The sequence below is a fragment of the Tinamus guttatus genome, unplaced genomic scaffold, assembly GCF_059628265.1.
Source record: "Tinamus guttatus ecotype Peru unplaced genomic scaffold, ASM5962826v1 Tinamus_guttatus_pri_ptg000287l, whole genome shotgun sequence".
In the NCBI taxonomy this organism is placed as follows: Eukaryota; Metazoa; Chordata; class Aves; order Tinamiformes; family Tinamidae; genus Tinamus; species Tinamus guttatus.
This window is the reverse complement of record NW_028288821.1, coordinates 5,694,752-5,720,668: the sequence shown is the minus strand read 5'-3', so window position 1 is coordinate 5,720,668 and position 25,917 is coordinate 5,694,752. Positions and strand designations below refer to the sequence as shown.

Below are 25,917 nucleotides of genomic sequence, written 5' to 3'. Positions count from 1 at the left end.
GCTGCACCTGCGGCTCCGTGCGCCGCACAGCCCGGCACAAGGGGCAGGTAACTCAGACATCCTGGTGGCTGCTCTGGAGCCTCTCCTTAGCTGAAGCAGCTAATCAGGCAGAAATCTGTGAGGCTCTGCAGTTAATTACGGGCAGGGCTCTCTGGTGGGGAGCAGAAAGGTCTATCTAGCTTGGCTCTACCACCGCCTCTTGCTAGACGTACTGTTCAGAAGAATACTGAGATCTGGGCATCGTCCTGTTCAGGCAGATTTATTTTTTCCTTTTTATTTGCTCTTTCTTAACTGTATGTGGTTTGTCTTGTGCTTTATGTTGCCAAAGAGACTCCAAGGAGGTCACATCTTGGCTGTGCAGCTACAGTTGCAGCCTGATCGTGTGGTGACTAATCTTGTAGCCAACTATATCTGAATGTCTTTGAATGTTTTAGACTCCTAACAAGATGGTTGTCTTGAAATCACACTGCTGTGGGCTTGACACTGTTATTTATTTATTAGCACTGTAACAGTGACTGCCTGGACACTTTGCTGTTGCATGCGAGTGAAAGCAAGGAGAAGTGGGCACCTGTGTTCCATCCTCCTGTACCTGCCTGGCCTTTTGCATGTAAGCCTCAGCCATGAAGTGTATGAGTTTCTCTCTGCTAAGTGTGGGCCGTTTTTCAGAAATGCAAGTTCAGAGAAGATTGCTTGACCCTTGCGTCCCTTTTCTGCAGGAACACACTTTGCAGCATATAGCAATGAAGAGAAGTGGAGTTTCTCTGGTTAGTTTATTTCTCAGGACATAAGAAGGGCCTGATGAAATGGACCACTAAAGAAGTTTGTCCCTGCAAATAGCAACCATTTGGACATAATCTTCACTCTATGGGAAGTCAGAGACAGAAATGCCTTTGATATAAATGGAAACATAATTGGTACCTATCAAGAGCATCAAGTTGCAGGGCTATCACTGTTTAAATTGCCAACACAGCTGAGGACAGTTTATGAGGTTTTTCTAGGTACAAATAATGTATCTTGAAGAATATACCAAAGTGATACATTTTAGAAAACTATTTGCGCATTTTTGTTAAAACCAGATTATAAATCAGTTATATTGGACTAGACATCCTAAGGCTTCTAGTATCACAGGAGGAACTGCCTCAGTATTATAATATGCTTGTTTAATTGCTCCATGCAGCCTGCTGGTAGTCGAGAGAGTTCGTAATGGGTCTGTAATTCACTTAAACAAACATATCACAGAAAATACAACACCTCAAGCTCTAAAAGGAGGCATTGCCCGTTGCTAATAAAAACTGGACTTTGGTCTTGCAGAGTTGCTGTTCCCATCAATAGAAATGTAGGAAACACTGTCCCTTAGTGGTGGTACAGCAGCATTGCTCGAGGACAGACACACCTTCAGGCCGGCTGCCCACACTGTGCCACTCTTGGGCACTTGTCTCTTGAATCCTGCGTATAGAGGGTTCGTATAGAGTATGATTTAGTAAAGCTTAGCAGTCTCCTAAGAATCCGTTGGGCATAAAGAAGGCTCCGCCTGCATGTAAGATGGGCAGGAGCCTGCTCAGAAGCTTCAACTATTGATTTTCATCTGCTGCTCTCTAGATAGAGCAGGAAAAGGAATTACTGTTTTTAGCAATAAAGTAGCTGCCCTCTCGCCACTGCTTTTAGCTGTGTTTCCTGTGTTCAGTCTTCTGCAGTCATGGTCTTGTCCAATGTTTGGTCTAAATCCTACATGTAAAGCTCTGCGATGCCTTCACCTAAATCCTCGTCCTCCATCCTCCATTTCTGGGAGAGCGGCCCAACCTACCTGAACGCCTGCGCAGATGCTTTGTCTGAACCTTTCTGCTTCTTCTCATGGGGTCAACCTTACATGGCTTTAAAAAGCAACTTCCTTGGGAAATGTCTGTGGAGACCTTCTATGGAAACTTGGGAGTTACTAACCATCAATTTACTCTGCTAACTTAACAAGCAGATGTTTGGCTACAGCATCAGCCAAAGTAAAAGAAGTGATAGTGAATAAAAGCAACATTTTTTATTAAAAATCAGTAGCATGATATGAAAATTGCCAAGTTTTGAAGAGAAACAGTCTTCTGCTTCATTTTTCTCTCATAATTACTTCATATGTAGCAGTGTTTTGTTTTTTTTTTGTTTCAAATCCATGATTTTTAAGAGCATTCATTTCCTTTGGGAATTTATCTGTTTTATTAACAGCAGATTGTTTTTTTCCATCTTCTAGCATTTACGTGGGGAAATATGCAATTTTTGCACACAATAATAATATGTTATTAATAAAATACTAAATAATATTAATGAGACATCGATTACCAGGCTTTAGAAGAAAAAAAAAAAAGGAAGCAAAAAAAAGGCAGCTCACTTCCCAGCAGTAACCAAGAGGTGATGTCTAGAAGTGCGGGGGCATCGCCACCTGCTCTTTCCCCAGATGGTGCCCGGTGCCCGTAGCCACCAGGCAGTCCTGCATTCAATATATATAATGCGGTGGAGGTGCAGTAATACCAGACTGGGACTCTGCGTTGTGTCTCTATATTTTGTAGGCCCCCCTGATGTCTGGGAACCTTTGGCTTCTCTCCATACGTGCCCCTGGCTGCACTTCAAACAAGCGGCTGTGATTCCCGAAAGGGAAGCGTGTGCTGCGCCCGGGCTGCCACGCGGCCGCTCTGCGCAGCCTGGGCAAAGGCAGCGCTCAGTGGGCTCCAGCAAAACATCATTTCTCTGCCCTTCTCTGCCTGTGAAACTGCCACGGGGTTGCTCAGTGCATTCCTTAACAGACTAACTTCCTCACTGTGAGCAGACTACTACTCAGATTGCTAACTGGTGGTGAGAGCTGAACGTATGTGCACCCAGGACACCCGTTTCCTTCCGGACATTTTAATGCTTCCTGTCAGGCGGTGAGCAAGTCTCTTTCCTTCTCAGTTTCCCCGATGGAGAAATAGCATGGAGGTGTTGCAGGATTTACTTCAGCACCATCTGCAAGATGCTTTGCAATGGCTGAATGGAAGCAGGGTTGTGGCATGTGTGTGTACTGATGTATCCTGGAAATCAGAATAGGATTTTGGGGAGCAAAGAAAGATTTGTAATAGTCTATGTTAGACTTTTAATGGCAGTTTTCTTTAATTAAACAGTTTAGCAGGACATATTTGGGACAGCCTGGTCCCTTTTCTAGTCTCTGTGTGGAGCCAGGAGGGGATGGTTGGTTTCCTACATTCATACACACTGGAGAAGAATTTAAAACACTTGAAAGTATCAATAGCACTTTAGTGGTTTCATGAAACTGTCAATTTTTTTCATTGGTTTTATGAAGCTGCTAGATTACAACAGATGGATTCATTTATCTAGCTCTGTCTTTATATATTTAGATGGCTTCCATCTCTGTGGGATTTGTGTGCCTCCCAAGTATTTTAAAATAGAAAAAAGCTGTTTGCTTTTCTGTCTTGCTTTCTATCTAGCCCATAAGAGAAATCACTTGATTAGTTTACAGAGCTTGGATTTGCTGGGCTGCATATTAGCATTCTCTGCATGTTTCTGCATGAAGAAATGAAGCTGTGGGAAGAAGTTTTACCATTATTTCTAAATGCAATGGGATCTGTGTTATTTGTGCCTCTGGAAGGCAAAATAAGTTTCCTTGGGCAGGAATACTGCCTGTGAAAGATCAGACTCCGGTCTTGTCTTCCCCCATGCTGTAGCTGGCTGCGGTGCTCCAGTGAGAGGTGGAAGGGATGCGACAGGCTTCGCACATCAGAAAGCAGAAACCCCACGTCTGTGCTTAGTGAGGAACTAGTGCGAGCAAAGCAGCAGGCTGAGCTCCGTGGCTGAGCAGACATCTGCTCGCTTTTGCACCAGCTGTGGTTTATTTCCAAGCAGAGACAGTTGCAGTAATTAAGCTGCAAGGCGCAGATTCACACCGCAGCGTGTCCAGGCACGCAGGGGTCGGCACCGGGACAGTCTGCCGGCCAGTCCCGCTGGACAAGGCCATTCCTGCCGGCATGGCTGGTTGGGCACTCCCCAGCAGCACGCGGGGCCGCAGGGCGCTGCCCGCTGACCAGGGTGGTGGCAGTGCCACTGGCTATTTCACTTTTCCTGGGAATAGTCCCCATGCTGTGAGCAGGTGGCGGGTGCACCTGGAGTGCACCCGGAAGCGCCAGCTACCTCTCGTGTGGACCTGCGTGATGCGACGTGAGCGTGGTTCGGAAGAGCCTCGTCCTGCCCATCGGCGCTGACACCCGTGCAGCTCCGCACGGTGTGCGTGGCCTGCCCGTCGTCTCCTGGTCGGGGCCATGGAAGCAGTGTGAACACGGTGGCCCGGATCTCGCCAAGCTCGCCAGGGGCTGCAGAGCATCTTTAGGTTGGGCGCTGCCAGATTTTTGTGACTCCTGGAAGCTGGATCCCTGGTAGCTCTGCTGTGCCTGGACGTGCTGCCTTCACCCTTTACTCCTGCACATGGATAGGGTCTGGTTTTTGGTCTGTGCACCCAGCTCTGTTCCATCAGGTTTTGCCTTCTTGCCATTTGTGCCATCAGCTCTGCAGTGTGCTGTGTGAGAAGGGGATGGACAGGGAAGCTGGAGAGGAACAGGGTTCCACTAATTCATCCCTTCCCTGTGCTTCTTGGCTGGGTGAAATGTTCCTCCAGTCTGTTTCGACATGATACCGCATGCTGAATTAAGAAATTAGCATTTGCCTTAGGTGGATGTTCATTCAGTGCCTCTCACTCGTCGCTCCTCAGTCTAGACAGGGTGCCAGTCGTGGCCTCAGGAGATGCTCCATGTCTCTAGAGCGCGGTCATCGCAGCCAGCACCTTCCCGGAGCAGCGGAGCTCTGTGGCAGCAGCAGGAGCCGGCTGGTTTAAAACAAACCTGACTTGGTTTCCTGAAGCACCATCCTCTGGCTCCAGCACGCCGACTGTGCGGCTGTTCGTGCCACAGTCCGTGGCAATGCTGAGCCCACAACCTGCCAGCCCACTCGGGCCCTTGGGGACAAGTAGAGCTCCCTTGGCCTCGAGCAGTTGTGCCCCCATGCCACAGGATGTCACTACGGAGCTGGGAGAGGCTGCTGCGTTCGGCTGCGTTTTACAGCTTCTCCTCCTGTGCCACAGCCATAACTGTGGGGCACTGAAGTAGTCGCAGCTGCTGCCTGGTGCGTCCCCAGCCCATGCTGCATCCACCGCTGCAGGTGCTGCCTGAACCTCCGTGCCACAGTGGGATCATGTATATAGGGACACTGCACCCGTCGCGTGTCCCCTCTGCATGTGGGGAGCGTGTGGCACTGCCCTATGGTGCCCTTTGCAGTGCCTTGCTCAGCGACCCAACAGCTTAGGGACTGCCCAGCTCCTGGCACAGGAAGCAGCACCAGGGGACATCAGACAGCGGCAGGGACATTTCCCTCTTAATGAGATTAAGAATTTTTTCTTTTTTTTTTTTTTTTTTCCTTTCTTGGCTCAAGAGCAACCTCTACACTTCAGGGACAGGACTGCATCCCCATCCCGCCTCGGGGCTGGCAGCAGTGGGGATGCCCCAGCCACCCGTGAGCCTCAGGGGGAGCTGCTAGCCCAAGCAGGGCACCTGGGAATGCATCCCCATCCTCCCTGGTCCCCATCCTCCCCGGTCTCCATCAGCCCCAGCCAAAGGCAGCGCGGCCACCGCTCAGCTGCATCCAGCCCCAGAGCATCGTGGAAGGAGGAGGGGGGCGAAAACGGGTTTCACTTCCGCCCGCTTGCAGGAACCACAAGCCCCCAGAATATATTAGAATAATCATAATAGAGAGATCCCCCCTCCTTCTCTTTCCCCCTGCAAAAAGGGGGTGGAAGGAGGAGGGGGAGCACAAGTGCAAGCGGCTGCTGGTGGGCAGAGCGATGCGGAGCGGCTGAGGCACCGCGAGCCGCCCCGGCCCCGCCAGCAGCGCGGCCGCAGCCAGGAGGACAAGCGCAGCCTCCCCGCGCCGAGGAGGCCGCCGAGAAGGTCTGTCCTTTGCTTTGTCTCCTTGCCTGGCCCGCCTGGTGGAGAAGGCAGGCTCCTTCCCGCTCGCCCAGCCCGCAGCCGCGCAGCCACAACGCTGCGGTGAGGTCTGCGGGGCTGTGAGCGGTGGGGAGCGTGCCCGAGGGTCTGACTGCCCCTCTGCTCCCTGAGCACAGCCTGCGCTGCGGGCCCGGGCAGCGCGAGGCTCCCGGCAGCACCGTCTGCATGGAGAGGGTCCCGTGGGCGCCTGGCCGTGCCGGCGGGCCTGGCTGCTGTGGGCGCTTGGGGGGCCTGGCTGGAGCAGGGCACCTGTGGGGCACAGGGAGGGCTGTGCAGCCCCAGGCTCCTCGATGTTGGGCCAGCTCCTTGTGCTGCAGAGCTGAGCCAAGACCATCCTGTTAGTTATGCTGGAAGCGGCTTCCCCTTCCAGTGTTTTGGGATTAGGCATTTCCCAGCAAGTTGGTCCATCTTCATTTTTAACCTGAGGGCTCTCTGGGATAGCCTGGGCCATCTCTGTGAGTCACTTGAAGAGCCACAGGAGGAGGGTGACTGGAAAGGGCTCCTTCACAGCCAGTCACAGCTTCACGCTGCTTGTGTGGCCGTGCCGTAACCGCTGGGGTTGGCTGAGGTACTGGATATGGCCTAGCAGAGCAGCATCAGCCAGCCCAGCGGCACGATGATGCTGAGCAGGGTATGGGAAATGGTGACAGGCAACATGGATTTCTTTTGTTTTGGAAGTAGCCGTCCTAACAAACTATTGCACCCTCACTTTTAAATAGTTTCCACCACAAAGTTGAAGCTTGTATGTATGTCTCTAAGTTAATCTCATCTAACTGAGAATTGCAGGATCATATAGAGATTCAGCCTGGATAAATATGCCGTAAATGAGAGCATGTTGGCTGTTGTGGTCTGTACCGTGCATTTTAGCAATGGAGCGACTGGATGTAAGGATGGCTCCTTCCATAGCTCTGACACTAATCGTAAATGTGCTGCTTCTGTTTATATGTATGTTCTTTTGCCTTTTTAACTTGATCTTTGATGCCTAAGAGCCGAACACCTCAGATTCCCAGGGTGTTCTGATGACTTAAACCTGGATGCTGGCATCCAAGCCTTGTACTTGGAAGAGTCTTGCTGGAAGCCTGCTCAGTTTAATGTTACTTAGATGTATATAGCAAAGTATAAGGGAAGGGATTTGCTTAAGAACATTACAAGTCTTTGACAGAGCTGGGAAACTGGGCCTGACCTATCTCTGCCATGTTGTAGGCTGTGCTTCCTCAGCCTTTTAATTTCGTTCTTCATCTCTTGGCGAGCTGCAGGTGTGATAGGTGGAGGTGGTTAAAGGTCCTTTGCCCTTGTTTTGTAGCCTTTTGCAAGAGCCGTAATCACAAGAGGGGAGAGAGAGTACGGCCTGTTGAGTCCACTAAGACTTGGAGAAACCCAGCGTGCTGGACTTGGACAACAGGGCAGAAGAAATAACTTAAGAAGCAGGGAAATAATGCAGACCAAAAGCTTTCTGAGAGAGGAAAAAAAAAAAAAAAAAAAGATTACATCTGTCATCTTGTCTGTTTCTTCTGTAAAGTCTGAAGGTGTGTTGAAAAAAATGCAAAAGTTGGAGTTCTGGAGCAAGTGAGCGAGGTCCCTGACCCGCATCTTTGCCCATGAGGTGACTTGTTGGTGGCTCCATGTTGGCTGGCTTGGCTGGCACTGCTGGGGGCCGCAGGCTGCTTTAGGAGTGGGCTGTAAAGCGGTCATCCTGGTGAGTGTGCAGGGGAAGGGATGCAATTTCTTTTGGTTCTACTTCCCTGAGAATAATTTCTTCCAAGGCCCTTTCTGCCTGTGATGTGTCTGGGACAGGCGGTGGCTTCAGCTCCTGGTGCTGCTGGGAGGAAACCCAGCTTGACTGCAGTTCGGGGTTGCACAGACATCTGCTGTAGCCTGGTGAGCAGCTACAATAACGGGGCCAACCAGTGTATGTCTCGTGCAACCCGAGTCTCACCAAGGTAGTCAACATGTCAGAGCTGGTTGCCCAGGGTCCATGGGAAGCAGGAGCAGCACTTTTGGGTTGTCTTCCCAGTGCAGATATTTGAGTTACAGAGATTTCATCTTACTCTTAGAAAGTTAAGACCACAGCCCCGTTCTGTCTGCAAAGCCCCCAGGAGCAGCAATGTTAGTTCCATGCTGTGTGCAGATTTCTCTTTTAAACTGGGCTTAGTCTCCAGAAGCCAGGGAAATCTGAATACTTATCTGCATTAGCAGAATGGCATTAAACCCCAAATCCTTAGCTGCAATGAATATTTATGCATTTCTTAGCTGGCTTCAGACTGTACCCTGGCTGATTGCCATTCCTGTAGGTTACTTTCACTGAGGTTTTGGACTGGCCACTCACACACTGATACATCTCCAGATTTCATGCTTCATGATATTTGTAAACAAGTTATCACTAGTTGGCAAAAGAACTACATGCAAACAGACACTCAGCAGAGAAAGGATGGGCTCTAAAGAACTTATGGGCATCAGTAGATATCGCTTTAAATCTTGTCCAACTTTCTGCTCTAAGCAAGACCAATTTACAGTAGGTTCCTCAGTGTCTTGTTCAGCTGAGTTATGAAGAACTCCAAAAATGGAGATCCCATGACCTCTCTGAGCCCTGTTGCAGTGTTGGACCATCCTCATGGTGAAAAAAATAATATTTAATGAGAATTTCCTATGTTTCAGCTTGTGTCCATTGCTTTTTATCCTTTCACTGTGCACCTCTGAGAAGAGTCTGGCTACATCTTTTCTGTACCTTCCTTTTAGGTAGAGCAATGCTAGAAGAGATGTGAAAGGGACCTTTCTGTAGCTGCTGCTGGCTGCAGGCAGCCCTTACAGTTCTCTTTATGGTCTGAAGTTTTCTTTCTGGTTAAGTCTAGTTGAGAGTGGGTTTTGGAGCTGGTGCTGACAGTGCCTGCATGTATGCGGTACACTGAGAACCCGGTGCGGTTTGCTCTGATGGGAAGAGGAGATTGGCACTCCTGTAGCCTGGTGATAATCCCGGATAGTGATATCAGCCTCCCCAAGCCCTGCCTTGAAACCCACTGCTATAGGGCAGGCTCTGGGTATGGTATCACAGGCCTGGACCAACGTGTCTCCTTCCACCTGTGGATTTTTCTGCGAGTCTCTTCCTGTTTCAAGTGCTTCACAATGCATTAAATTCATTTGTTGGCAAGTTTTCCCCAGAAGGAGTTGATTATTTTTTGGAGTGGATCTTGGTATTTGTGTGGGGGGAGATATTTCCTTCTCCAGCACTGCACTGTACTCAAAGCAAAGACAGACACTAGTGTGTCAGTGGTTTCCTGGGCGGTTGGGGCTATCGGCCCCGTCCGTCTCCCCTCCTGGGCCATCGCTGCATTTCCATCCTCCTGTTGTTAGGCCACAGAGGGCAAGTCATGTTTTGCTTATGGAATCTTTTCCGATAGGCTTGAACAGGGTAATGCACTTTGACCTACACATGATGATGCATTAAAAATCAGTTAAACGCTGATTGAATTTTCAGTAATAATTTCTGTCCTAGTCCTTAATGGCTAATTTATGCAGAGGTGAGCCGAGGGCAATCATCAAACTGTCCATCTTACCTAATAGGGCAGAGGATCAGCTGGAAAAACTGATCTGCTCTCCGTCGATCAGCTTGAACTGCTCTTATTTTAGTAGAAGCAGAGAACTGCTGTGCTGGAGTAGGCCTGGAGGTCACCAGCTCTGCTGGAATGGCTGGTCCTGGCTGGTCCAGGGCACAGTGCGGACCCCACGCTGCAGGAACTTGTGGGCTAATCCGTTTGCCCACATTATGTCTCATTTTTGCCTTCAGACATGACCTCGCTATTTAATAAGTTTTTCCAAAGTTTATTGTTATTAATTTTTAAAAGCTTTCCAGCAGCAGTGATATTAAATCCTAGAGCAGCCTGCCTAGGGAGATGGCAGCATCTCGACAGCTGAGGATTTTAGGAGCAAGAAGGCAAACACTGCTGGGGACAGAAGTACGCAAGTGGAGGACTCAGGTCTGCAGCAGCAGCTGAATTTTTGAGAACCGCTCCTGCCTTCTCCTCTCACAGCTCTTGCCATCAGAGACCTCACTGCCATCGCACCCATGGGTGCGTGGACAAGCCAGGGCTGCCCGGGACCGAGCAGAGCCGCTGCAGGAGGAGCGGGCACAGCCGTGTCCGGGGAAGCAACTTTCTTCCACTCTACGGTGGATGATGTTTATGTGTCTTTCTAACCCCTTAAGCAAAGCCTGCAGAGGTTACTGTCCCCCTCTCCCAGGAGACTGCGGGAGAGGGGGGCACAAGTACAGCAAAATATGAGATAGAGCAATGGGAAAAGAGAGAGAAAAACAAATCCTAATTACACTGAACTCAGTAGAAGTTTTTGTCCTTTTCTTTGGTTTTGCTGCATGCCTAACATTTAATGTATCTCATGAATCTTTGCATTGCATAAGGGCCTCATCAAAGTTTGGTTAGTCCTTTTAAGGACAAAAGTTCCTTGCTGAGAAACAATGAATCAAATCCTTCACATTAAATTAAAAAATCAGGGAAAGCCGGCTTGTAAACCCGAACAAGGTGGAAAGACAGCTGCCCTCTGGAAGGAGCTCCTGAAACCACCCTCCTTGCCATCCATGCAGATGCCTGTCACGGGGGTCACCAGCCCATGCGGTCCCTGCACCGAGTACGTGTAGGGAGGGCAGACGTCCCACAAGGGGCCCTGGCAGCACGGGTGGCACCGACCGAGTGCCGCGAGCGCGGGGCTGGAATCACCGACCTGCTTCTGCGTGAGAGGCTCTGCTGCTCAGTTAACCTCTCTGCGCTTCGCCTTTTCCAGATGGGAAATTATTTCTATTTATCTCTTTGAGATCTTTGTGAAGAAGGATGCTAAGTACCATCTTCCCTGTCTGCAAAGACAGCCAAAGGCGAAGAGTACAAAAGCTCCATCGGAGCAGCTCATCGGGGCCTGGCAGGTCTTTAACTACCATTTCACCGGAGCCGCTTCATGGTTGCAAGGGCTGCGGGGAATATTCTGCTCTCTCGTACGCCGGCGACAGCATGTGCTCCTGACAGATGACACGAGCTTTCGTCACAGGGTGGGACTTGGTGTCTGCCTCGGCACCTGCAAACCGGGCGGCCGCGGGACACGTGGGACAGGAGCCGTATGCCAGCGTCTCCTGTGCCTGCGTCAGGGTTTTCCATTCAAAGGAACTCGCAGTTTTTATCTGCTGCTTGTTGTCTGTGGGATTAATTAATGAAGGGGGAGATAAGGAGTTTGCTCAGTTTGCCCCTCTTTAATGTTTAGCAAGGGGGAATAGTATACCTTTAATGACTTATTTATTTTGAGATTTTTTCCCTCTGCAAACAACTAACAGCCCTTGCCGCTGATCTCCTCAGCTACGATTGGAGCATCTTTGTCTTGGAGCCTGCTCGGGAAGGATGAGGGAGGAATAAGCCGCAGGGCCGTTCGGGGGGGCTGCCTGCTGTTTGTTTCTCCGTAGCGCCTGGTGCTTGCGTGAGGAAACGCGCGGGAGCCGCCGCTGCGAGGAAATGCTGACGCCCTGCACCTCGGCGCGAGGGAAAGGTGGGAAACCTGGCGGGGAGGAGATCTGGGGCTAGTGTTTAAAAGCTCTGTTGACGCTTTTGCAAAATATTCAGCATTTGCCTGCAGTACTGTAGGTATTGTGTATTTTTGTTCTGTGGACTGCCCCAACCTGGCAACTTAGCAGAGACTGGGAGGAAAAAATGTCATCTTAGAGATCATTAAAAAGCAATGCTTTTCTGGACACCATCAGCACAATGGCTATGATTCTGCAGCACATGCACGATGTAATATCTTTAATTGCAATGTTTTGCTGCAGCATCTGTGTTTGTCCTCTTCCCTTCACCCACTCGTGCTGTGAGATGAGTGTGAGAAGTCTCAGCAGTGGCTGAAGGGGGAGACACTTCCCCTCGAGCAGGGCTCGGCACCTCTCTGCATCCGCCAGCCTCCCGGACCCCCCTGGCAGGAGGCACCTGCAGCTGTGGAGTGGTCCTTCCTCAAAGGTAGTGTCAGGAAAGGCAGCTAAATTTCCATTTTCTCTCCATTAAATAATGCTGAGTATTTTCAGCAGGCTGCCTTCCACTGGCAGTGCTGCAAGCTCTCATTTGATATTGCTGGTCCCAGAAAAATCTGACTGAAGGAGGTCGAAGCTCTGATTTTCAGGGAGTTAAGTGAAAATTGAAATTCTTGAAGCTCAATAATTCTGAAAACCAAGCCCCAAGGAACTTGTCTAAGCTTGTACAGGGAAGCAGCTTTCCATCCCTGTTCCCAGAGGTTTTCCATATTTCATCTATCCATCACAAAATCCTCAGCCTTCCTCTGAACCCCTCATCCAAGTGAGGACCCTGGTAATTTAGTGGCATCCAATAATTTTTGTGGCTCAAAAATCCTCCAGTCTACACAGCTCTGCCCAATACCAGGGTGTTTCTGGAGAGCTCGTGGTGTTCGGGGCAGTTTGGTTAGTGGGAGACACACTGAGCAAGACACAAAAATTGCAGTTCCCTTTCAGTGCCCAGATACAGCGTCTTGGATTTTCCAGTCATGCTCAAGAACTATTGGTATTTATTCAAGTAGGATGATGAGATGACTTGTTTTCGGTTGGCAATTAGCACATTGGCTTTAGGGAATGAAAACAGTATTCCATGAGAAACAAGAACAGCAACATCAACAGAAGATTGTCTTCTGTTCCTCGTGCCAGTGCATGTTGTGTGCGGAGCTGTTGGCCACTCATGCCTCCCTGCGGGCCCATGCCTGGGATTGGGATGTGCCTGTGGTGCCTGCGGTGCCAGAGATTGGTCTTGGCCTTGACGAGCCCCTGATCATGGCAGGTTGTTTCAAAGAAGGGCTTGGGGAACTATGGCTCGCCACCCTGCTGAAATCCTTGCTGGTGAATCCGTGGCACCTGGATCTTGCCTTTCGGGACTTCAGCCAGGCAGGAGATAAACCCTCTGTCTGAAACCCTGCATTTTTTTTTGTGCCAGGCTTCACTGCAGACGTTCCCATCATGAGGATCCCAAGGATGATCTGAGCAGGCCGAGGCATATTTGATGAGGAAGAGATACACGGGTGCAAACCAGCGTGGATTGGGCCTGCTTCTCTTTTTAATGCTTTGGGTTTCAGAGTAGCTATTATACCTACCCCCCTTTTATTTTTCTTCCTGTCTCTTGGATCGAGAAAAAAGAAGAAATGAGATCTGCCCTTCTGTGTCTTTCTTGCAGAGAACTTGTGAAGTTGTCAGCAATCTCTCAATTCAGTCACTTCCTTTTTTTGTAGACTGACTTCTGGTAGAGTTTTGCCAGCTTTGATTTGACTGATATGCGATGAGTGGTGTCGAAACAGTCTCTTGATGGTTAATCCCCAGCCAGGAAATGAAACTGGCTGAGGATCCCTATCCAAAGGTGCAAGGAGTGGACTGAGTGAGTACTGCAAACTAATATTCTCAGAAATCAGGAATTAATTATTAGGTATTTACTTTGGAAATGTGTCTTAATTCAGTTATGAAGACAGAGCACTGAAAACCCAAAGCTCTGTTCACTGCTAATGGTCACTCTTCCAGGAGCAGGTCCCATACACATGTTCTATGAAACACGTTATTTAAAGAGGAACTTAGCAGCGCTTACCAGAAAGGGCACAACGCCTCGTGATGGGCTGCGCATGACATCCCGACTTGGGCTCGGAGCTGCTCTCTGAGCAGGGCCCAGGCCTTGGCTGCTTTGTGCTTAACACCAACACTGAAATCTGGGGGATAAGTTTTGCTCTGTTGGAGATCGGGACCATTATGATGTTGAATCCAGATAAGCACACAGATTTTATGCTATTAAAAAAAAAAAAAGTGCCCGGGTTACAATACCAAATTTGGAGTGTGTTGTAGTTTTCCACAACAGAGTCAAGTTGGATATGAAAATGCCGCCATTTGTCCTTGTAGCTGCAGTTAATTGCACACAAAATTAGAGGGGATTTAAGGAAAAAAATAATAATAATTTTAAGAACTGTAGGTCACTTGTCCCAAATTGTTTTGGTGCAGATTATGAAGGATTTCTCATTTTCTTTTGTTGTTCCCTAAATTTGAATGTGGAGTTTATGGAGTGCAACTAGTTAGGCAGGAGGTGGATTTTTTTATTGCTTGACTTGCTTGTGAGATGCATTTTATGTAATGAAGCAGCACTGGCTGCCTGCATTAGGAACACCCAAACAATGCTGTTGTCTCATTTGGTAGAAGGCGAGAGATTGTGTGGACAAGGAAAGCTTGCTTAAAGGCAATCTGTGACCCACTCCACGCTATTCTCATGCTAATGTGAGAATGGGTATCCTGGGCACCATCTGCTGTCCCTGAGGTCCCGGCCTTGGGCATTCAAAATTGGTTTGCTTTATTAATGCTAGGCCATCCAGAACAGCAGCAGTGCATATGTTATCTTCTATAAAATCAGGAGTTCCGGTCGTAAGCATACGGAGATAATTGTCACTTTTAATAATGTGCTCACACATGATAGCTACCAATTTTTCTAGCCTCTTAGACAAAGCTGCCATCCTTCAAGCTGCAGTTGGCTTCAGCAAAGCCAACAAAGGCCGCTCCAGCTTTTCAGGGAGATAGTTTTTACTTCCGAGGAAGGCCATTTCATTATATCAAGGATGGATTTATTGGCTGCTTCTGTGTTTTAACTTTTACAAATGCCCCTTAGAGAAATAGAGGGATGTCTGGATATAAATCAAGATTAATAAATAGGACATATGATGTGATTATTTTTAGGAGGGCCAAAGGGATGGAGTATCAAATATCCTCAACTAGTCTAATTAAACCGGTTGAGGTTTAAAAAATACAAAACATCAGTTTTACCTAAGCTTATTGGCAGAACAAATGGCTACAGTCTCGGTTGTAAGTATCTTAATAAAGTCTCCTCTAATGATAATTATGTTTGTGCTTATTAGCTAGTTCTTTGGGTGTCCGTGCCTCTAATTAGAAAGCAATTCCTTCTGCTCAAGCATCTGAGTACTCAGATTGCTTGTTACCAAGTATGAATGAGAAACAAGGGAGGATGGTTCGATGGGCAGCCAGAAGCTAGAGCTGCCCATGCCCTGGGAGGGACGGAGATGGAAGCTCAGGAGCTGCAGGTCTCCTGCCTCCCTTGGCAGCAGCGCGAGGCCGTTCTGAGCAGAAGCAGCACCTGGACTTCCATTATACAGGTGGGCCAGCTGGGACCTGGTTGTGCCCTGGGTCCCTGGTCCTGGATGAGCTCCAAGGGCATGAAGGCAGTGGTAGGCTCTCCCAGGGGGAATATCAGGGAGATGGAGGTGTGAGGACTGCGAGGGAACAGCAAAGCAGTGGGACAGGCAGTGATCCCAGGTGATGTGAAGCTTTTTGTGGCATCTTGGTGAGAGAATATTTCACGTCAGGGTCAGGGGGAATGGGTTGCTCAAGGCTGTCGGGTAAACTAGCGAGACCTAATTTGGGAGTTGCGAGTCCACGCCTCCTGCTCTCACCGTTTCAACAAGGTGTGCATAGAGAATTTATTTACAGTGTCCTCTGGGATGTGAAAAATTAACCAACAAGCCAACCGTCTCCAGCTAACCTGAATGCAGCCAACAGGGAGAACAGCTTCAGGAGTTGCTTTCATCCCCTCCCTTGCCCCCAGAGCTTTCTGTTCTTCCCTTCAGTTCTGGGTGAAGGAGATGCGTGCTCCAGCGCCAGGGAAAATGAGCGTTAATTACACTGTGCAAGGGAAATCATTGCACAATGTTGTTCTTTCCCATCCCTGTCTGAAATACATGGGAGTACAAAAGAGCAAACCCAGCTGTTCCTCAGTACCATCCTTTGCCATTCCAGAAGCAGCTTTTGAAACATGACTTTGGCACCCCATTCCCTGGTGTGAAGATAATGAAGAAAAATCAGCAGAGGAGAATCTGATATGACATATATATTTCAGCAGGGCAAATAATGCCTTAACAGTGTGTGTATGCACTCCATAAAATTCTGGAAGATGATTTTATTCCCCCCCAAAAAAAGCAGTATGCAGCAATTTTTGCTTTGGTCTCCTTGCTGTAGGAAGGTGAGGGAAATCCCTGACACCTGCACAGAAGAGCACCTAGAAGAGGGCTAAGTCTATCAGTGGGAAATGACTGTGCTAGAAATCAGTGTAGGCAACGTTCTCCCTGGATCCCTCTTCCTCACTCTCTTATCTGTCACTCTTGCATTTGGCTCATGGAAAAAGAATCATCATTCAAGAAGTCCTCTGCTAATGGAGAACTGGTGTAAAACAGGGTGAAGAAAGGGGAAATGTGATGTTCTGAGAAATCAGGACGGGGAAACAGAGAAGATGGTCCCTTCGGCACTTCTATATGGATGTGTTGAAGTCGTACTGAGATCTGAGGAGACAGGACACGCTTACAAATTGCTGATTCTCTTAAATTTCTCTGCAATTGGGAATGCTCAGCTCTCTGTAAAGCAGGATACTTAGCAAATGGAGATGCATTGCCAGCCTGTTAGCAGGGGCTGCCACTCATCTGCTGTGCTGTCTGCTGCCCAGTAGCATTCTGCTACATGAAAACACTACAGTAGGTTTGTTTTCATTTAATTGTAGAAGGCACTGAAATACTGAAACCTCAAAAGTGCCATGAAGCAGAACTGTTCTTTTGTTGACAACCTACATGCCTTACCTTCCACTCATGGGAAGGACTGAAGAGTGGCCGCAAAAGGTGTTTATTTGCATCCACAGCAGAGAGGACTTAGAGAAATGCTTATTATGATCCAGGATGCAGATCTTTTTCTCTGCTTCACATCCTATCAGAAAACTCTGCTCTGCCTGCACCTTGCTGATGCCTGTAGTTCATGGCTGTTCACACAGATAGTTCTAACAGCACATGGTGTGAAGCAGTAAAGCATTCAAGGAAGTTCTGGTGTTCCTAGTTTGTCCTTCCCTATCCCATGCCAGATATTATCCTGACATGGTTGACTGAATGCTTTTGAAGTACGCTTTTAGTTTTTGCTTTTGAAATAGCATGTGCCACTCTGCTGGAACTTAGTTGGCTGTAACAACAGGATTCCAACAAATGAGGGAAGTCAGAAGTGGTCCAGCTGACTGCTGCTAGAAATTAGGGTAAGTGTCTGCACATGACCATGTTGTATCCCCAGTGGCTTTTATTGTTGCCTGGATAGACAAAACAGTCCTGTTAGCATGCTGGTACTTACACAAGATGTAGGTATGTCTGTCAAGATCCATTGAAGTGTCTTGAGAAGTTGTGAGATAACATTTCTGAAAAGAGTGCAGGAGCTCTTGGAGCAACTGCAGGGGTGCTAGACAACCTTTCAAGATGTTTATCACAGCCTAGCAGTCTCCATCTTCAAGAAGACCATACTTAGACATTTAGACAAACACGAATAAGAGAAAGTTTGTATGTGTCTGAAGAAATTAAAAGAAATGTTGAAGATAAGCATTCAGACATGGCAAGACTGCAGTGGCTAAGTCTCAGTTCTTACATTCACAACTGTACAGAGGCAGCTTTAGTTAGGTATAATGCAGTTGTTAGCTTTCGGAAGTGACTGATATGGTGTTTCCTTGAAAGTGAGGCAACCAGCATAGGTCTTGGTTATCTTTGTGTCTCTGAGTGTGCCAGATACTCTGTCCCTGCTATGTCACTGCCATATGGAGAGACATATTTTAAGATATATATTTAAGAGATATATTAATATATTCATATTTTAACATGCTGAAATGCCAGCATTATACATATACTTTGGAAAACAGATCTTCTCTCCTTCTTACCATGGTGGCATTTGCCTCTTTGGAGTGTGATGACCCAACTGACCCTCACTGTTACCTAGGGGCCAGGCACTAGAAAGTTGGGACTTGTTCTTGCACCTTTTTTCAGACATGGCCTACAGCTGGATACAGCAGGTGGGCTCTGGAAGCAATGAGTTCTAACAGAAGTGGAAGTACCTCACCCACCACCTTGCAAAGCCAGGAGAGGGCTGAGCAAAACCACTTCCAACAGCGGTGGGCCAGAAATGAGCTGAATGTACCTGACCATGTGGGGATGACTGTTGGTTGGAAATCAAGAGCCATAGTAGGTTCTCCCCAGTCACCAGCTTCTCCTTTCCCCAAATTCATGTGAGTATGCATTTTCTACTGCAAATTAAAATGCTTTAAATATTAAAAAATATTTTGTGGCATGATTTGCAGCCTACCATTACAGCATGGTCGTGTTTCTTTCTGAAGCAGAAAGAGAAAAGCTTCTAACAGAAGACAGAGGGGGAGAAAGCTAAGTAAAACCCCAGGAAAGGGGAGAGAAGAGCACAGCTGCCTTCCCTCCCGCGGCTCCTGCTCTCTGCTGGCGTTGCGGGCCCAGGCCACGCACAGCCCCTTGCTGCATGCGCTCCTCAAGAGCTGTTCCTCAGCTCTGTGTGTGTGTGAAGCCACTGATTTGCAACGTCTAATTTAAACTGGTAGATCAAAATGCTTGCACCTCTGCATACACTTCTCAGGAGAAAGGAATGTTTTCTCATTCCTGTCTTATTTCATATTTCACAGCTGCCGTTTGTCTTGTTTCCCGCTGTCTGAGGCCCAGCAAGTGCTGCAATGCACCAGGGTTTAAAAGATTATTTATTTTAGGGCATTGATGCCACCTTTGAAAAGCCATGTATGTTTAGTTTGTTTTACCAGGGACTCTTACTAGAAAAACATGGGGAGTTTGAAGAGAGAAAAGGAAGGCAGTAAATATTCCTAACTCTTTCAAAAATATGTTCTACAGAGATAGGCCTCCCAGATTATTGTTGGGCGGGACAGATTGTGATGGTCTTTCTCATTGCAAGGGTGCATAAGGTCACTAAAGATATTGCAGCTAGTTTGGCCTTCAGTATACGGTAGAGAAGCAGCTTGGTTCAGGCAGGCTTATATAATATGAGAACTGTATTTAATGCTTTGCTCCCTCATATCCTAGCCCAAAAGGAGTAACATACAAAGCCTAGTCTAGTCTTGAGCCTCTGCAGTGCTTTGGAAATGTTTGGAGCAAGGCCTCCCTAAGAGCCTGAGAGCCCAACCCAAAGCTGTGGAGCTCTCGGTGTGTTCCTCACAGCCTTGATATCTATCTCTTATAGCCAAAGGGACAGAGCCTCCTGCAGCATCTCAGCCTGCATGAAATGGGTCCTTCACAGGTTCCAACAATGTGAGAGATTGCTTGTGAAACACTTCTGGTATAGACCTGGAAGCTCAACTGCATATGGGCTTCATTGCTGAAGGTAGGTGACCATCTTGGGATAGCTGGAGGAGCGGAGGGTAACAGGCAGAACCCAATCAACAGCATCCCCAGTGGAGGGTGCAAAGAGCCAGCAGCTCTTATCTGGAGCACACCTGTACAACCAAACCTTGACGTGGCAAGTACAAGGCAGTCTGATCCATAAATGGTTTTGCTCTGCTTCTAATGGGGATATGGGCTGTTAGTCACCCCTGTGCGTTACTGTGAGTCTGGGGAATTTGTATATTCTTCCAAAAAACTGTTGCTGGAGTCGGGTGATTTATTGGAGGATTCTCTGTTTTCAGTTAGGAGAAAATATTTAGCTCTCCTTGCTGTGAAGGGGAAAAAGGAAGGCTTGAATACATAGCCCCAAAGGGCAGAACCACCAGAAGGCAAATAAAACGTGTAATTTCTAAAGCGGTCCTGTTCTCTAAGCCAGTCTCATTATTTTTTAGGATCTGACTAATAGCTTTTGAATGCCCAGGTTGGCTTTGGAGACAAGAGACCTGATTTTCACAAGTGCTAAGTACTTCGTTCCAGCTGTCGCACTTATAAAAATCACCATTAAAAATCAGGTGTGGGGCCCAGTAGCCACACTGAATCATTGGAGGCTGGTGGGAGGAGAGGGGCAGCCCCAGGCTGCTGTGTGTTGTGGGGAGGGTGGGCAGGGGACACAGGGAGCAGCAGTGGGGCCTGCTCCTGTCTTCTTGGTCTGTTAGAACATAAAATATTAATGTAAAAGTATTCGGTACTAGTTAGCAAATCAGTACAGTTGAGATTTACATCTAAGGAGTGAATTAGGTTAAAGGGAGGGGGAGGCAGAGGAAAGCACGGGCTGGCAAACGGAAGCCCGAGCGAGCTTTCTCCAAGGAATATCCCAGAATGAAACTGCGCAAACTGGGGACTTGGACTTCATTTGCAACAAGGTATGTGTGGATGCCACGATGGAAGGATCTCCCAGAGACAGAGCCCATTTCGCAGTGTTATTTTATTATAAAGTCTGCTGGTTTGAGGTTTGCCTAAAAGCTCCAGCGCTTGGGTTCAGAGGAGATCTTGACCAGGAGACTCTCAGCATCCCCTCTCTTACCATGGTGGAGTGAAAGGAAATCAGAGCCTGTGGTGTGGGACAGAGCAGAAGGTTCTTCTGCACCGGCCCTGCAGTCAGTGTGTGTTGGAATGTGTTTATTTTGCGGCCAGATTTGCAAATTCTGGGTGCTAGGGAGGAGCAGCTCTCACCCTGAGCTGAAGGTGCTGCTGCAGCTCCCATGGAGCTCGCCTCTAGCCCCGGGCCAGGACTGTGCCCCATGTCGCTGCAGGGTTTGGCCTAAGGATAACAGTTTCCCTGCAAATGCACTTTTTTTTGCCTTTCTGCAGTGAAGTTCAGGTTGAAGCCCCACAAATTACCACAAAGAATAGAAGAAGCCAAAGCTTTAAATGTTTTGTAGTTTTAAAATAAAGTAAAAATTTATAGCACAAATAAAAGAGGAGAAATTGCCTGACATAAATTTTGAGGGATCGGGTTTTTTGTTTGTTTTGGTTTTTTCTTTTTTCTTGTTTGGATTTTTGGGGAGGAAAGTCTGGCACGAAGTGCGTGAATCTGCATTTGAGGCGTCAGAAATGAATCCCCAAGTCACAAGCTTGGCCGTCACTTTGCAGCATCTTTTGTGCTTAAAAAATGCCCTGAAATGTTTTTTCCAGACGGTTCTTGGAGCTTTGCAGATTGGAACGGGGAAGAAGATAACTTGGCTTTTAAGTTAAGATGGTAGAAAGTTGTGTGTGAACGGCTGCAAGGAAAGGAGAGGTCTTAACGTGGGCATGTGATCTATATCCTACCTGTTCATTTCTCATATATGTGTGAATATCTGCCCTTGTGCTGGGCAGAGGAGGAGGGTGTCCTCCATCAACCCGTCTGCCCGTGCTGTGTTCAGGAGGCAGCCAACATCCAACGGGTGTTAGTAGCACTCGTGGCTGTCAGATCCCTTTGGGCGGATCCGCTCACGCTCCCTCCTGCCTTATCGCATAGGAGTCGTAAGCAGAGGCAGCATTGCCAGGGAAACAAAAGGTATTAAACTCGCTGCAAAGCTGCTTTTAAAGATGAACAGTGATGAATTAGCAAACTGATGAGCGGGGTCATTTGTTCCATGGGAGCAAAGCATTGATCCCCCCACCCCCAAGCCACCATGTTTTTGCTCTGTTTCAGCAATATAATTGGGATTGGATTCAGCTGTGACTCAGTTTAACCCCTTGTTTGTAGGGAGCGAGTTTGGAAAAATACAACCGAGGAAAACATGGAAAATGATATTTAGTGTCTCAGAAAAGCACTGGACATTTAACAGCAGTTTGCTTGTTTTTCATATTCTTATTGCCTGATTTCCAAGCTGGTAGTATCCTGGGGGATGGAGAAGGGCATGTGGAGATTCACTTTCAGAAACCTGAACAGTCCTTCCTAGTGCTATTTCACCTGGAGAGGGGAAGGGGAAATTCAAACTCATGGTGGTCCATGGAAAATAGCTGTAAGTCCTTCCTGTGTATGAAGCAACAAGCCAGACCATAAGAATTGTCTGCCAAGATATGTCTTCAAAGTAAGCACCACTGCAGGTGGTGTTTACTAACAGCATTGTTTTTTCCTAGCACAGGTACATCCTGTGTGATCAAAAAAGGAAGGGGCAGGAAGGGGCTGTTTGTCTGCCCAGAGACTTCAGAGCTCCTTGGAAACAGCTTCCAAGTGAGCAAGAGCAGGTCATCTTCCTCGCTGTTGCATTAGTGGCTCACAAGCAATCGTACATGTTGCTTAATTAGTTGAGCTTCCAAGCCATGTAATAGAATGTTTGCTGAAAAGGTAACTTTTATGGCACCACGAAGAGTCCTTGAGCAAATTAAAAAGACATCGCTGTGAAAGGTAACTGCCATAACCCACACAGGGGCTTTCTGGAAATGCCTGGGTTGCCTCAGGAAGAAAGACACTTTGTCACCAGAAGCAGCAGATCCACACCTGCTCCAAGATCTGACAGCCAATGTGCCTTCTGGGAAGCACATGTATGTGTGGCCTTGTGGAACTGGTCTCATCACACCCAGCAAGAGGTTCCTCACCAGTCTTATTAGCTTTGGAGTGGTCCCATAAATGCTTTGGTGCCCTATTTAGGGCTTTTGAAGACAACAAACTGGGCTGGGAACTGTAAAATATCAGTCATGCATTTGTTGGCTCTCATCTTCCCATCTTTCTACACTTTTTGCCAATTTATTTTCATTTCTGCCTTTGTCCAGGGCCCTGTTTTCTGGCCGGTTACCTTGGGAACCTGCCCCAGTGCTGTGAGGTCCCCAGACATGACTTCAGTGGCTTGGGGACTCCATTCAGCCATGGCAGCAGGGGAGCTGCCCAGGCAGCCTCTGCCCAGATAACTCCTCTCATTACCTGGGTGCTGACCGTACCAACTCCACATTTTGGACAGGAATGTAATTTGCCTGAGGAATAAAAAAGTGTGGATCAGAACTTTGGTGCCAGAGCCACTGGAGACGGAAAGTGCATCCTAACACCAGAGCCGGGAGGGCTTTAGCTGCAGGTGCTTTCAATTAGCCCAGGATGAGATGTGAAGCTTGAGATGAGGCCAGCCGTTGGTGCTGGGGCTAGTTAAAGCTCATTGCCTTCAGCTGGCCCCTGTGCTGGCTTCCTGAAGGCTGTTGCCCTGCAGTGGAGGCAGGAGACATGGAAGGGTCTTTACCCTTGACTTGCCCTGTTTTGGGAAGAGCAGACATGGAGGTGAGAGGGCACAAGTGAGGTAACAGGTATTGCTTTGGGCTTGTTATGTGGGGGAACAAGTTAGGTCTGCTGTTTTTATTTGCTGGTCTCTTTCCATCTGATCTTCTTAGACACTTTGCTTGGTGAAGTTTTTGCTTTTGTACCTTCTCTGCTGGTGTGGGACATGTTGCCTTGGGGACCATGTCCAGGCCCTGTAGGGCAGCATGTGGAGGAGGTGCGGGTGCAGTAGTGACCCTGGTCTGGCCCTGTGCTGGGAGGGGACACTGAACAGTGTGGGCTGGTCACCTTTGCTGTTGTGCTTCCCTCCTGATGCCCCCAGCCATGTGAACACCCTTCTCTGATTGTTGTTCACCATGTATAGGTCTGCTGAACTTCCACCTCCTAGGGAATGTGAATTTAACACTGAAGTGTTTTGGTTTTTGGAAGTAATTTATTGATTTTATAGAATACAAATTCATTCAAGACCAATATCTCCCCTTCTTTGCCTGATAAATATTCCTTTGATGAAGGAAAGCAGTGTGTGCATGTGAAGCCCTGAAGTGGTAAAAGGGAACTCCCCAGCAAAAGGTGAAATGTTAGGGTGTGTGAGGTCTCCCTACAGGAAAACAAGTATGTTTGTAATAAAATTGGTTCCTGTGTAGAGTGAAACATCTTGATCTGAGCATTCAAGCTGCCTTCTGCTGTGTGTAAGGTCCGCCTGGGTTGTGTGGCAGTCCTGAGCTGAGGACAATTGTGTAGAGGAGTGTGCATGGCAGCCCAGAGACGGGTTACCTGGCACCTGGGGGAAGCTGCTTAATGTATTAGAAATATTTTTATTCTATGTGGGTGATAGTTTGCCTTTTGTATGCCCACAGAAGGCCAGACAGGCCTGTTTGACAGTCAGGTAGCTCCCTGATTTTTTTTTTTTTTAAATATATATATTTTTTATCAAGATATGGAAAGGCAGGGCCTGCTCTGTGGAGAGGAGAGCGCTGCACAGGTGGTTGCCACCCAATGCACTCAGCAGCCCAGAACTAAGTCTCTGGTTATGCAAAGCAGTGTTGATCTCTCCAATGGAATTAGTGGGGAATTAGGTATTGATGATGGAAAAATATCATCTTGCTCTCAGGTAGAGGGCTGGAAGGGAATCATAACTCTTTATTTCAAAAGGAAGTTGTTTGCTTTCTCATCTTACTTTGGATTTTCTTGAATCCTTTTCCATGCCCCCATCATTGCATTTTCATGAATGAAGGTCAAGATTTTTAGGGTTTTATTATTATCTAATTGTTATACTTTTTCTTCTTTGCTTTTTATTTATAAAAAGAGAAAAAAATATAAAATTGACAGAGAAAAATGGAGGAGAAATGCAACACTGGAATTCTGTTACTCCCATTTTATCAGAATTGGAGAGGTCTGGAAAAGGTAGAGAATAAGAAACAGAACAACAAAGAGGAAGAAAAGCAGCAACCTCCGCACTCCTATTTTTACACTTAGGGGCAGAAAAGATGATCTGAAAATCTCTCATTACTGGAAAATGACACTTTAAGTTCCGCAGCGCTGTGCGGGCCCCGTCCTGGGCACTGTCTCGGGGAGGGGAGGCGGTGAGGAGCGTTGGCCGCTCTGCCCGTGTTGCCACCCCGAGCGGGCCCTGCGGATTCGCCTGCCACGCGCTGTGGTTAACCAGGGCTGGAGAGGGTGGCAGGCAGCACTGAGCTTGTGGAGGAGCCGTGTCCATCTAATTAGACTGGATTGATAATCAGGAGGGATGTCTTTCGAATCCTGCATGATTCCCAGGTGGAGGGGGGCAATAGTTGGGAGAGGGGTCTTGACAGGAAGAGAAGTCCCTGCTGCTCTGGGCCGCCCATCACTGGTGCAGGGGGAAGTGAGGAGGGTTCAGGATGCGCCAGGACTGCTGGATGCACAAGAGGGTCTAAATGTTCAGCTACAGAAAAGAGTGGCATAGAGCAGCTTTGGTTTCTTGATCCTGTTCTGGAGTCTGATAGCACTTATTCCTGCGAGATACTCCTTGAATTTGATGGTGTGAGCTGCCCCCCAGGCAGCTAAGGATTGCCATGGTTAGTGAGGAGGGGTTCATTGTAAAGCCTCCTAGGCCTTTCCAGGTATGGATCTATTAAACACAACAGCAGGGAAAGCCCTCTGGGAATAGGGGATTGGAAAAATGGAGCTACCTGCTCGGTATGTTTCAATTTAACGCACTCATGCCATAAGCAGTAGATTCGCCCTGTGTTGAGAAATAGTGGACTAGATTCTGCCCATCTCCTGAGCAGCAATTAGTTAAGGAGTTAACTTTTTGTTTTTGTTGTTTGCTTTTCCTGCTTGGAAAGGAAGCATGATTTATTTATTTCTCTCCTCAATATGATGTTGTTTTGGAAATGTGCTAGAGCTCTACCTTGTGACAAATCCTGGAGGATTTTAAAACTGGGCTGTATTGCAACCAGCAAACCCAGGGTTTTCACAGCTATTTTACCTTGTGGTGTGGTTAGGTGTCTCTAGCAGTTACGCTGCTGCGGGCATGGATGGGCTCCGCATGATCCAAGTGAGGCTGTTAAATTCTCTTGCCTGGGACCAGTAGAATCAATGTTGCTGACTTCTCCTTGTGATAAAAGCTGAGGAAGCAAGAACTGTGTGTTTTGGCTACCAACTTCCTTGGCCTAAAAGTGGTTTGGTGTGTTTTCTTTTAATTGGATAAAAACTGCTTCTAGAATTGCTTCTGCATGGAAAATGCTCATCCTTCCAGATATGGCACTTTCCAATACTCCTCCAATTTGGTTTCATTTCCCACCCCAGGCTTATACTTTCCTGGGGGATGCAGGGGAAGGCAGCACAGTCCTGGTGAGTGCTGTGATGGGCACCCTGTGCAGTGTCCTGCTGTAGTGTAGGGCCTGAAATAGGGCTTGAATTTGATGTTGCTCTTGTGAT

General features: G+C 47.8%; 1 protein-coding gene across 1 annotated transcript in view; it reads left to right on the top strand.

Annotated features, from left to right (window-relative positions):
• Positions 1-5,945: 5,945 nt before the first annotated feature.
• The window catches only part of PAK3 (p21 (RAC1) activated kinase 3), a 107,234-nt gene continuing 87,262 nt past the window's right edge, over positions 5,946-25,917 (top strand). Inside the window, exon 1 of the mRNA XM_088527523.1 lies at positions 5,946-5,966. The gene's annotated coding sequence lies outside the window, so the exon portion shown is untranslated. The remainder of the gene's footprint in view (positions 5,967-25,917) is intronic.